The sequence below is a fragment of the Amblyomma maculatum genome, chromosome 1, assembly GCF_055883805.1.
Source record: "Amblyomma maculatum isolate TAMU_Amacu chromosome 1, ASM5588380v1, whole genome shotgun sequence".
Taxonomy (NCBI): domain Eukaryota; kingdom Metazoa; phylum Arthropoda; class Arachnida; order Ixodida; family Ixodidae; genus Amblyomma; species Amblyomma maculatum.
The window spans coordinates 69,566,699-69,575,838 of record NC_139344.1 but is presented as its reverse complement, the minus strand read 5'-3'; the positions used below and the strand labels follow the sequence as shown (position 1 = coordinate 69,575,838).

The following is a 9,140-nucleotide window of genomic DNA, read 5'->3' as shown; positions in this document are numbered from 1 at the left end:
GTCGCTTGAAAACTGTGTGTGAACGTGCGTGTACGAAACAAAGAAGTTTAATTGTAATCCAGTTGTTAATACCCATTGTACTTTTTCGTATTTTATTTGTGTGTCCAGTCTTTTCTTTCACATCCTTTTTTTCAGTTCTAATTCTAACATATTGTGATGGATAGTTTCCCCTGCACTTAAAAAAACAAGATAGGCTTCGATGATCAGTAAAGAGTGAGAATTGGCTTCAACCCTTTCAATTTCATGGCTTGAATCTGTAGAGCTTCGCTGTAGTACCAAGTCCAGGCTCTTCCCCACTCCGTTGCAGAGGCTGGTTGCTGCTTGCTCAACTCCAGTTGAAACCGCTGTTCAGCACCCTTAATGAATGTAGGATTACGCTCGTTGTCTTTATTAAAGTCCCCCGTAAGGATAACCAGCTCCCGGTCGGCACGGCTAGGCAACCCTCTAGCCTCTACGCATAGGACAGTCTCGGCACTCGCCTGTGGAGACACACACCGGTTAGAATGACACCACTTTCACAAAATATAACACACACACACACACACACACACACACACACACACACACACACACACACACACACACACACACACACACACACACACACACACACACACACACACACACACACGCACACACACACACACACACACACACACACACACACACACACACACACACACACACACACACACACACACACACACACACACACACACACACACAGTTTTACCGTGTTCACAGGTGCGGCGGGGATGGGTCGAACGACATGATGATTATCGTGGCATTGCTTCGGCCTGGGCAGCAGCGCTCGACGCCTCGTCTCCTGTCATAGAAAAGCTAGTCGGGCCTGTCTTTCTGCGTCTTGCCTTCGCCGCTTTTCCAATCGCTTGGCACGCTGTTCTTCTGTCTTCTGTTTGCTCTGTAGCATACGGTGTCATGGTGCCAAGCCGACGGCACGAACTCCTGGCCCAGCCATCAGTCTAGACCACGTGACAGTTGCTCGGCAACTGCGCGATGCGTCGCGGAGAATACGGCATACGGCACACGGGGCCACGCCGACGGCTTTAAAACTTACCGCAGTGTAGCTTTCGCTACAAAAAACTGACCCAGACGGCCACTGACGTCCGACGGACAACCGAACTCGGCCGCAACTCGGCGGCCGATTTCGGACGTCCGCCGGTATTCCGGCGTACGTACGAAAGCGGATGGTCGAATCCGTTCGCCCAGCGGACAGCCGCCGTACGTCCGCCACTGAATTTGCTTTTACACAGCTATGATATATTTTGTAGTCGTCGTGCTCGTCTGAACTGCGTATAAATCAGTAATACCGTCAAGTCTGCATTATATGATGCCAGAGCGAATCGATGCGATAGAAAGCGTTTCCATTAAACAGTTTTTTTTTTATTTTCTGCATGTTTCATCGTTGAATTCTTCCATCAAAAATTTTTGATTAAAAGTTAAATGACCATTAAACATTTTTCTATCATGATGCTTCGGTAAAATTTTAATCAGTAGCTGAATAGACGCAGCAAGCAGCAAGCTCAAAAAGAACGAAACCGAACCTATCCTCAAAAAAATCTAAACTGAGCCAATCCAATCCACCTGACAAGTTGAAGTTTAGATGGCTTCACGTTTCCGTGTTCTGCATTTTCTGCGCAGTTACAAATACCTACGGCTGTAATGCACTGCTAGCATTGTTTTTGCTGTGGCTTGGTGCGGCTGGCACACTTTGTTCACCCGCCGATTCCAAAGTAAGTATTTCACCGAACTTTGGTTTCTTTAGTGGAACTTTTCGATGCACCGATAGTGGTGAGCTTTTGGGTAAGGAAACAGCTCTGTACAGCAGCCGAACGGTCGAGTGTTTTAGGCGAGACTGACAGGATGGCTCCGCGCCGACTAACTAAAGTGCAGCCTCAAGTCTGAGGGCCATCTTTCTCGGCATTACTGGACGCTGCGCCAGTAAGCCGCGCAACTTCTCTGTCTCTGATAAAGGAGTGCCTGCCTGAGCTTTAAAGGAGTTCATTTGTAAACCATGCGTAACGTGCCGAGTTTTAAAAACTATACGAGAAAAATTTTGCCCACGAGCCTATCGTGCGACATGCCTACACTTGTGGAAACGTCGCGAGGGTTGTTTTTATTTTAATCGGCAGCCGCTGATCTTTCTCTCTCGAGCTTTACGGCAACTACAGTTTCTAGAAGGAACGGCTGTAGCTACTAAATAACTAAAGGTTTAGTACTCTCCTTCAGCTTTGACAAACCAGGACAGCACCTTGCGCATGTTGGTTATGCATGTGGGACCGAACCGCGCAGAACAACCGGACAAGGAGATAAGAGAAAAAAAAAAAAGTCAGCACTTGTCTTTTTCTTGACCCGTTGTTCTGCGCTGTTCTGGCACGAATTTGACATACCGCCGCCGCGATACAGTTGGGCTGTAAGCTCTAGTGCCTGCAACGCCTTCTTTTATGCAAAACAGGCATACTGGGAGGCCATGCAAGCCGCGGGCTCAAAAAAAAAAAAAAAGAGCACGAGTTGAGCAAAAGTGAGATGAAAACAAAATTGTTGTTGCTTTGTCCTTACAGATATTCAAAGGCTCCTCAGAACTTCACTGCATTATTGACAGCGAGATAATGCTAAAGCTACACTAGAGCCATGCAGCACCTTATAGTGCATGATACTGAGCTTATGTCTCGCACTGAAAGCTTTTACCATGTTCTTAGATTAGCTTTAAACCCATGCTTGTTAATACAGTGATAGCCATAAATTGAATCTAGGGCATCATGCTCACATACAAGGCTTCTGATAACCGCTGGTCACATGATGTGGGCTATAGCAGAAACCTGTACCTGGTCATCTTACAAGCATTTGTGCAATTGATGCTTTTAATGTGTTGTAAAAGCTTTTGTGTTCTGTTTCTGTATGGGAATGCTTTCCTTATTGAAGGCTAACATTTGGCTTGCTACAGCAAAACCTCTACCTAGTCATCCTAAAAACAGCACCGCAGTTAGTGCTTTTAGTGTGTTGTAAAAGTATTTGTGTTCCGATTCTGTATGGCAGTGCTTTTCTCGTTGAAGACTAGCATGAGGCTTCCAAAAATTTTTCAGATGCCATTTGCTGTAGCCGATTTCGTAGGCCAACAGGAAGCAGCACTTTGAACATGGAAAACTGCCATCCACGGGGGAAAAACTGCAACATCACTTTGCATTCTCATTTCTTTGGTATGGCTAAAAGTGAGTATTGTATCATAATTGTCTATATTATTAATATTGAATCATGATTGTCAGTGTTGAAGTTGTTTGAGCGTGATGATTTTAAACATGCAGGACATCCCTTCGACATTAAGGTTTTAGCTTGTTTACATGTAGGATGTAGAGCTGGTTTCAACAAACTTTATGCAGCAAATTCTTTTTACATTGTCCACCATGTTACTTTTTGTCATTGTCCATTGAAGTAAATAACCAGTATTTTACGTTTACACAGTCGTCCACTCTTAGCTTGAATGGGAATGCGTGGCATGCAGTTTGCAAAATAGCAATTCATCCGTCACAGCCATGCATCAAGGCTAAGTGGCTTGTGCGTAGAGGGACCAGCCACTCCAGCTTCACGTCATCTGCCTCTTTGCTCCGGTGTGCAGACGTGCATTGAGGCAAAGTGGCTTATGTGTAGAGAAACCAGGAGCTTCTTTGTCACATCGGGCTGTTTGTTACGGTGTGCAGATGCTCATCGAGGCAAAATGGCTGATGTGTAGAGGGACCAGGAGCTGCTGCTTAACGTCCTTCTACTCTTTACTACAGTGCACAGCCGTGCATTGATGCTAAGTGGCTTGGGCATGGAGGGCCCAGGAGCTGCAGCTTCACGTCTGCCTCTTCGCTCAGGTACACAGGTACGTATTGAGGCAAAATGGCTTATGCATAGAGGGACCAGGAGCTGCTGTGTGGCATAGTCTGTATATTTGCTATGGTGCATATCGAAGTACAATGGGGGGCTCGTGTAAAGGTACCATGAGCTGCTGCGTCATGTCGTCTGCCTCTTTACTATGGTGCGCAGGCATGCATCAAGGCAAAGTGGCTTATGCATAGAAGGACCAGGAGCTGTTGTTGCACATCTGCTATGATGCGCAGCTGCGTATTGTGGGTGGTGGTGGAAAACATTGCCATCAGATACAAATACAGGAGGTTACTCACTAGCTGACCCTGAGGGGGCCTGTCCTGACAAAAACAAGGGGGCCCTAGTTTGGGACCCCAGTGGTGGTAGAGGGACTAGAGGCTGGTACTTCACGCTGTCTGCCTCTTCGCTACGGTGTGCAGCTGCGTTGGATGCAGTGGCATCTCAAAAAGTGCATGCCACGCACTCGCATGTTCAGCCTGAGTGGACGACTGTGTACCTGCTATAGCTTTGTTATTCATAGAATACACCTAGGCCAAGTTGGATAAATTATAGCTCACCTCATGTGGTCAGGAAAGAAAAGGCACTCCAGAAAATCTGATGCATTTACTGTCATAGGATTCTTATTGATATGCATGCTACTGACAAGTCAGATTCTTCACCCTCAGAAATGCCAGAAAAATAACCAAGGGTGCGTCTGCAATAGTCTAGCTCGCTCTTTCTCTGCAGACTTGAGTCAGATGTGTGTTCCATTGTTGTGGGTGGGACAGGTGTGAATCTTTGATTTTAAGCTTGCAACAAGTATGTTATTGTAGTTTAAAGGCAAAACGGTACTAATAATCGCAGCCCCCCGTGGCCTTTATCCCCTTTTAATAGTGTTGCTAGACACTGAATTATTAGTTTACTCTGCACTGTTTCTGTCTAGTTAATGTGCGGAGATGTACATATATTTATATGACTTGGAGTTGTCGACTTTGCACTTAGAAACATTGTAGCGTTATCTGATGTGTTGCTTTCATTTCTTTAATGATTTCTGTAAGGGATCGGTGGGTATGCTAGGCACCATTATTAGTCTGCTCTTTTTGGGTCACCTGTTCAATGCCCAGCTGCGGCCGTCTCCCACTTGCCCTCGAACAGGAGGCGGAGAGACGCGCACAGAGAGGCAGCTACAGAGCTTAACGGAAACGTAGGCAGAGAGGGAAAGAAGTCCCCTCTTCCGAGGACTTTGCTGTCGCACTCGAAGACGCGGGGACAGGCAGTTTGTTCTCGTTGCTGTGTCATGTAGGGGGCTCATTTTTATTTAAGGAGCTTTACGAACAGTATACAACTAACGGGTCCTTAGTACGCTGACTGGACCCATCACCCGGAGGCAGCACAGCTTTGAAACGAGCACCTCTTTTGGAAGAACTGCTTATCGTTCAAAGAAAAAACACTGTCAGCTTGAAGTGTGTAAGGCCCTCTTCCTTGTTGGGGAGCCCATAAAAGTGACAATTATTCAGTGCAGGCGCGCCGAGTGGGGTCTCGTTGAGGATTCCAACCCTGGATGTCAACAATGGTGGGAGATGGCGGCGTTGAAAAAGGGCAAGTGTGTAAAAGTGACGGTATGATGCGGAGCGGGAGGATGTGGGTTGGCTCTTCTGATGTGGTCCGCAATGGTGCTGACTCGGACGCCAATAATTGCAATAATTGCCCTGTAAAAGGAGCCGCCAAGGATGCAAGCTGTGGGCAACAATGGTTGCGCACGTGGGACACCGTTTTGATGGGTTCTAATTTTTTTTTTTTTTTTTTCCTAGGGGAGAGAGTTTGGCATGTGACGTAGTGAGCAAATCATTTCGAGGTCCATTCTCTAAATTCCGTTTGTTGTGAAACGAATTTGTTGTCCCTTTTGCATTGCTTGTATTAGGGAGAGGGTGAAGAACTTATGAAAGTGGAAAGACATGCCAAAATGTTTGTTAGCCAGTCATGTGTGAGTTCGTTGTCATTGGGGATGAGAAATGTGGGCGGAGTCCCGAAGTTAATGAAACGGCCCCGCGGCCTGGAGAACTCGTTCTGAGCTAGATTTTGATCTCTTTCCTCTTCGGCATAGATCATGGTCATTGTTTCACCTGTTGTAAATACGTACATTCATGTATAAAATTTTCAGTTCATCTTCCTCTCCGTGTGCAAGTTGTTGTGGCCAGATGCAGTAAATTCACTATTTTCATTTCTATATAACATGCCTTTCTGAAGATGGTGAGCTCTTTTGTCCAATCCTGTAAGAAAGCAGCAAAGCGCTCCCAAATCTTCCACAAAACTGTGTGATATCTTTAATGCTAACTGCGGCTTGATGTCACTCAAAACATGTAGTTGAGGTAGATTTCTTCCCCCCCCCCCCTCTTTTTGTTCGTTCAAATGAGGACCAGCGGACACTAACTCTTGCTTTTGTAATGCCCTAGGTCCCGCCTTAAGGCAGTACTCCAATGTCAATACCATTTTTATAGCTATGGCTGTCCAGCAGCACTAATGTCTTTTATACACTTCTTTTACTAATCTCTTACCCAAATGGTGGCTTATACTGCGGGGGCGAAAGTCTCTGGACAGTATGTCTAGATTTTGGACTAGAATCACGATGTAAACGAATTGTGACCTTATTTCTCTTGCACACTTGAAAGAACTAATGTTCAACTTTCACATCGACAAGTATGGTCCGAGTTTCCTGGTCGATGTGAAAGTTATGTGCTTTGATTGCAGTTTGTGTAGTCCACACACTTGTCCCCGATATTACATAGGGGCAAATTAGGCGCCTTTACAGGGGCAGTTTCTTTGGCGCCCACTACCTTCCCCATAAAAAAGCTACAATGTTTCTTGTGAACAGCTGGCTGCATTTATAAATACCATTATTTTTTTTGTAATTTGTTGTGCGTAGTTGAGAAATCCATGACATACATGCACAGCTGGTTGCCAGAATATCAACCATATTTCAGTAACTAACATCCATGCTGCATCAAGAGCTTGTGGTTGTCAGCTTATTGTGTTTTGTGTAACTATAAGCCTTGCTATTGTAATGTCACATATAGCGCTGTGGGTAAATAAATAACTTTTAACTCTTGTAGAAGCATGAACACTGCGCAATCACTGCGGCGGGCTATGCTTCCACATTGGGCTTTAGCCACATGTCAAATGTCTATCTTTATTCTGCTGCAGCAGCTTGCATGTTATCAGATAAGCTACTTCGTCGCAGCTGCTCTAAGGAGACGCTTTCTAGACGCTTGTAGCCTAGATGTTGATGTCGATATACCCCCAACACGCCCAGGGAATGTCTTTGGTAGAGGGTGCATGGAAACCAGCGAAATGTGCAGTTTACAGAATAAAAAGGTAACAATTTTAAATGATGTTATTATTGATCACTTCTTTTCAGAGCAGGAACAATGACTTTAGAAATCTGCCTGTTAAACCGCTCAAAATGTAGGTTTCTGCCGCCAATGCGTACCTGTGTAATACTGCAATGCTCTGGCTGTGCTTTATGTTCATATACAGCATCCTTTATGCTTAGTTTCTCTGCATGTGCACTCCATGTCTTGGGCATTGCTGAGGGCGCATAGCAGCAAGCATAACATGCCATGTTTGGTCAGAGTGGCATGTTCAAAAAGACGACATAAAAACATTAAAATACTGAATGCCAGGTTCTGGTCAAACTACGTTTGTATCTTTTGTTGTTCTGCATGGGTTTTGCTGCAGTTATATGACCTTTCTATATAGTATGTGACAGTTCTGAATGGAGATGCATGCGTACAGAGCCATCTGGAAAAAGCAATTGAGAGAAACTGGCAGTTGCCCTTGGAGATGTGTAATCAAAATTCAGCACAGATAACTTGAATTTCATTTTCCCTTCTATTGCAGGAGGAGCCCAGCCTGCTCTTTCCATCTTAGGCCTGAAAGACCAGCAACAGCTGATCGAGCAAATGCACAGGATAGTAACTGCTCCTGGAATCCCGGCCTGCGGAGGCCACCCACAGAGAACTCGCTCATCTCCTCGCTAATTCCGAAATATTAGGTTTCAATAAATACCTTCTCCTCCACCACCTCCCCAAGGGAAGAGCTGTCACGGCCAAGGATAATTAAAATTATTCAAGTAGATTCTTAATATTCCAGTTGGCCTGCATTTTACCATGCCATTCCTTAACATCGATATTTTTTCAGTGTAGACTATTTATGCATGCAGTTTTTGCAATAAAGCCAAAAAAGATTTTTTTACAACCTCGCATGCTGGTATGCCTATGCACTTAGCATGTTTTCAGGAATGGTGCATTTGTGTAAAGCTCAGCTAGCATATGTGCCTCTTTGATGGAAGTTTTAATTGCACACTACTGTTCAGTGCTTTGTGTGTGAAAGTAAAGCAGACAACAGGAAACTTGAACCTGTTGCATATTCTATTGTCTGCTTTACTCTCACGACAAGGGCATTGAGCACTAGTATGTGACTGAAATTTCCATGGCACATGCTTGCTGAGCTTTACACGAATGTTATTGACAAGTTTTTACACCAATAGCGGGCCCTGCAAGCATGTTCCGGGAAACGTCCGAATGTCCGCCTCCGGCTGCCCGTCGGACGTCCGTGGGACGCGATCCGGATCCACGAACGATAGTCCGACGGACGTATATCGAACATAACCGGACTTCCGTCGGATGTCCGTAGGTCCGAAAACGGACGTCCGTCGGTCGACCGTCGGACGGCTATGGCCGTCTGGGGAATTTTCATTGTGACTACGGAGAGTTATGCCCCAGCTTTGTCAGAGGAGTGGGAAGTTTGTGAGGTTTCAATTTACTACTGTCTGAGGAGCTTTCGGCGTCCGCCGAGGCGGCATAAACCCGCTCGTAGTCTGGCTTTCAAGAGTCTGTGGTGCTATTACCGGTGATCGGGCCGGTGATCCTGTAGAGGGGCTTCTGCAAGTTCATCATGCAGGACTGGTTGGCAAGTCTGCTCACTCGGGAGCTCGTCATGGTTGACTGCGTCGACTGGTCTGGCCTTGGGTTTGAAGGCCCTTGTCTTCCCGAAGCTTCGTTGTCACCGCCAACCGATGCACGAGGTGAACGAGGGCCGTATGTATTGCTCCCGGTGGGGGAGCTGGTTGGGTCCTTGTTGCAAAGCGAGTTGGCTTCTCGTGGTGGCGAAATGGAATTCTCACGGTCTTCTTGTTAGTTGAAGCGTCGAAGGCTGTGTTGATCGGTAGCGGCGGCAGTACAGGTGAGGAGAACGATGCGTCGATCGCGGGCCTG

At 46.0% G+C, this 9,140-nt stretch overlaps 1 long non-coding RNA gene across 1 annotated transcript; it reads left to right on the top strand.

The window, feature by feature from the left end:
- Positions 1-1,624: 1,624 nt before the first annotated feature.
- LOC146202753 (uncharacterized) lies at positions 1,625-8,490 on the top strand. The gene is made up of 4 exons (XR_014703747.1): positions 1,625-1,754; positions 3,105-3,230; positions 3,717-3,883; positions 7,765-8,490. It is a non-coding gene; the product is annotated as an uncharacterized LOC146202753 (long non-coding RNA).
- Positions 8,491-9,140: the final 650 nt, after the last annotated feature.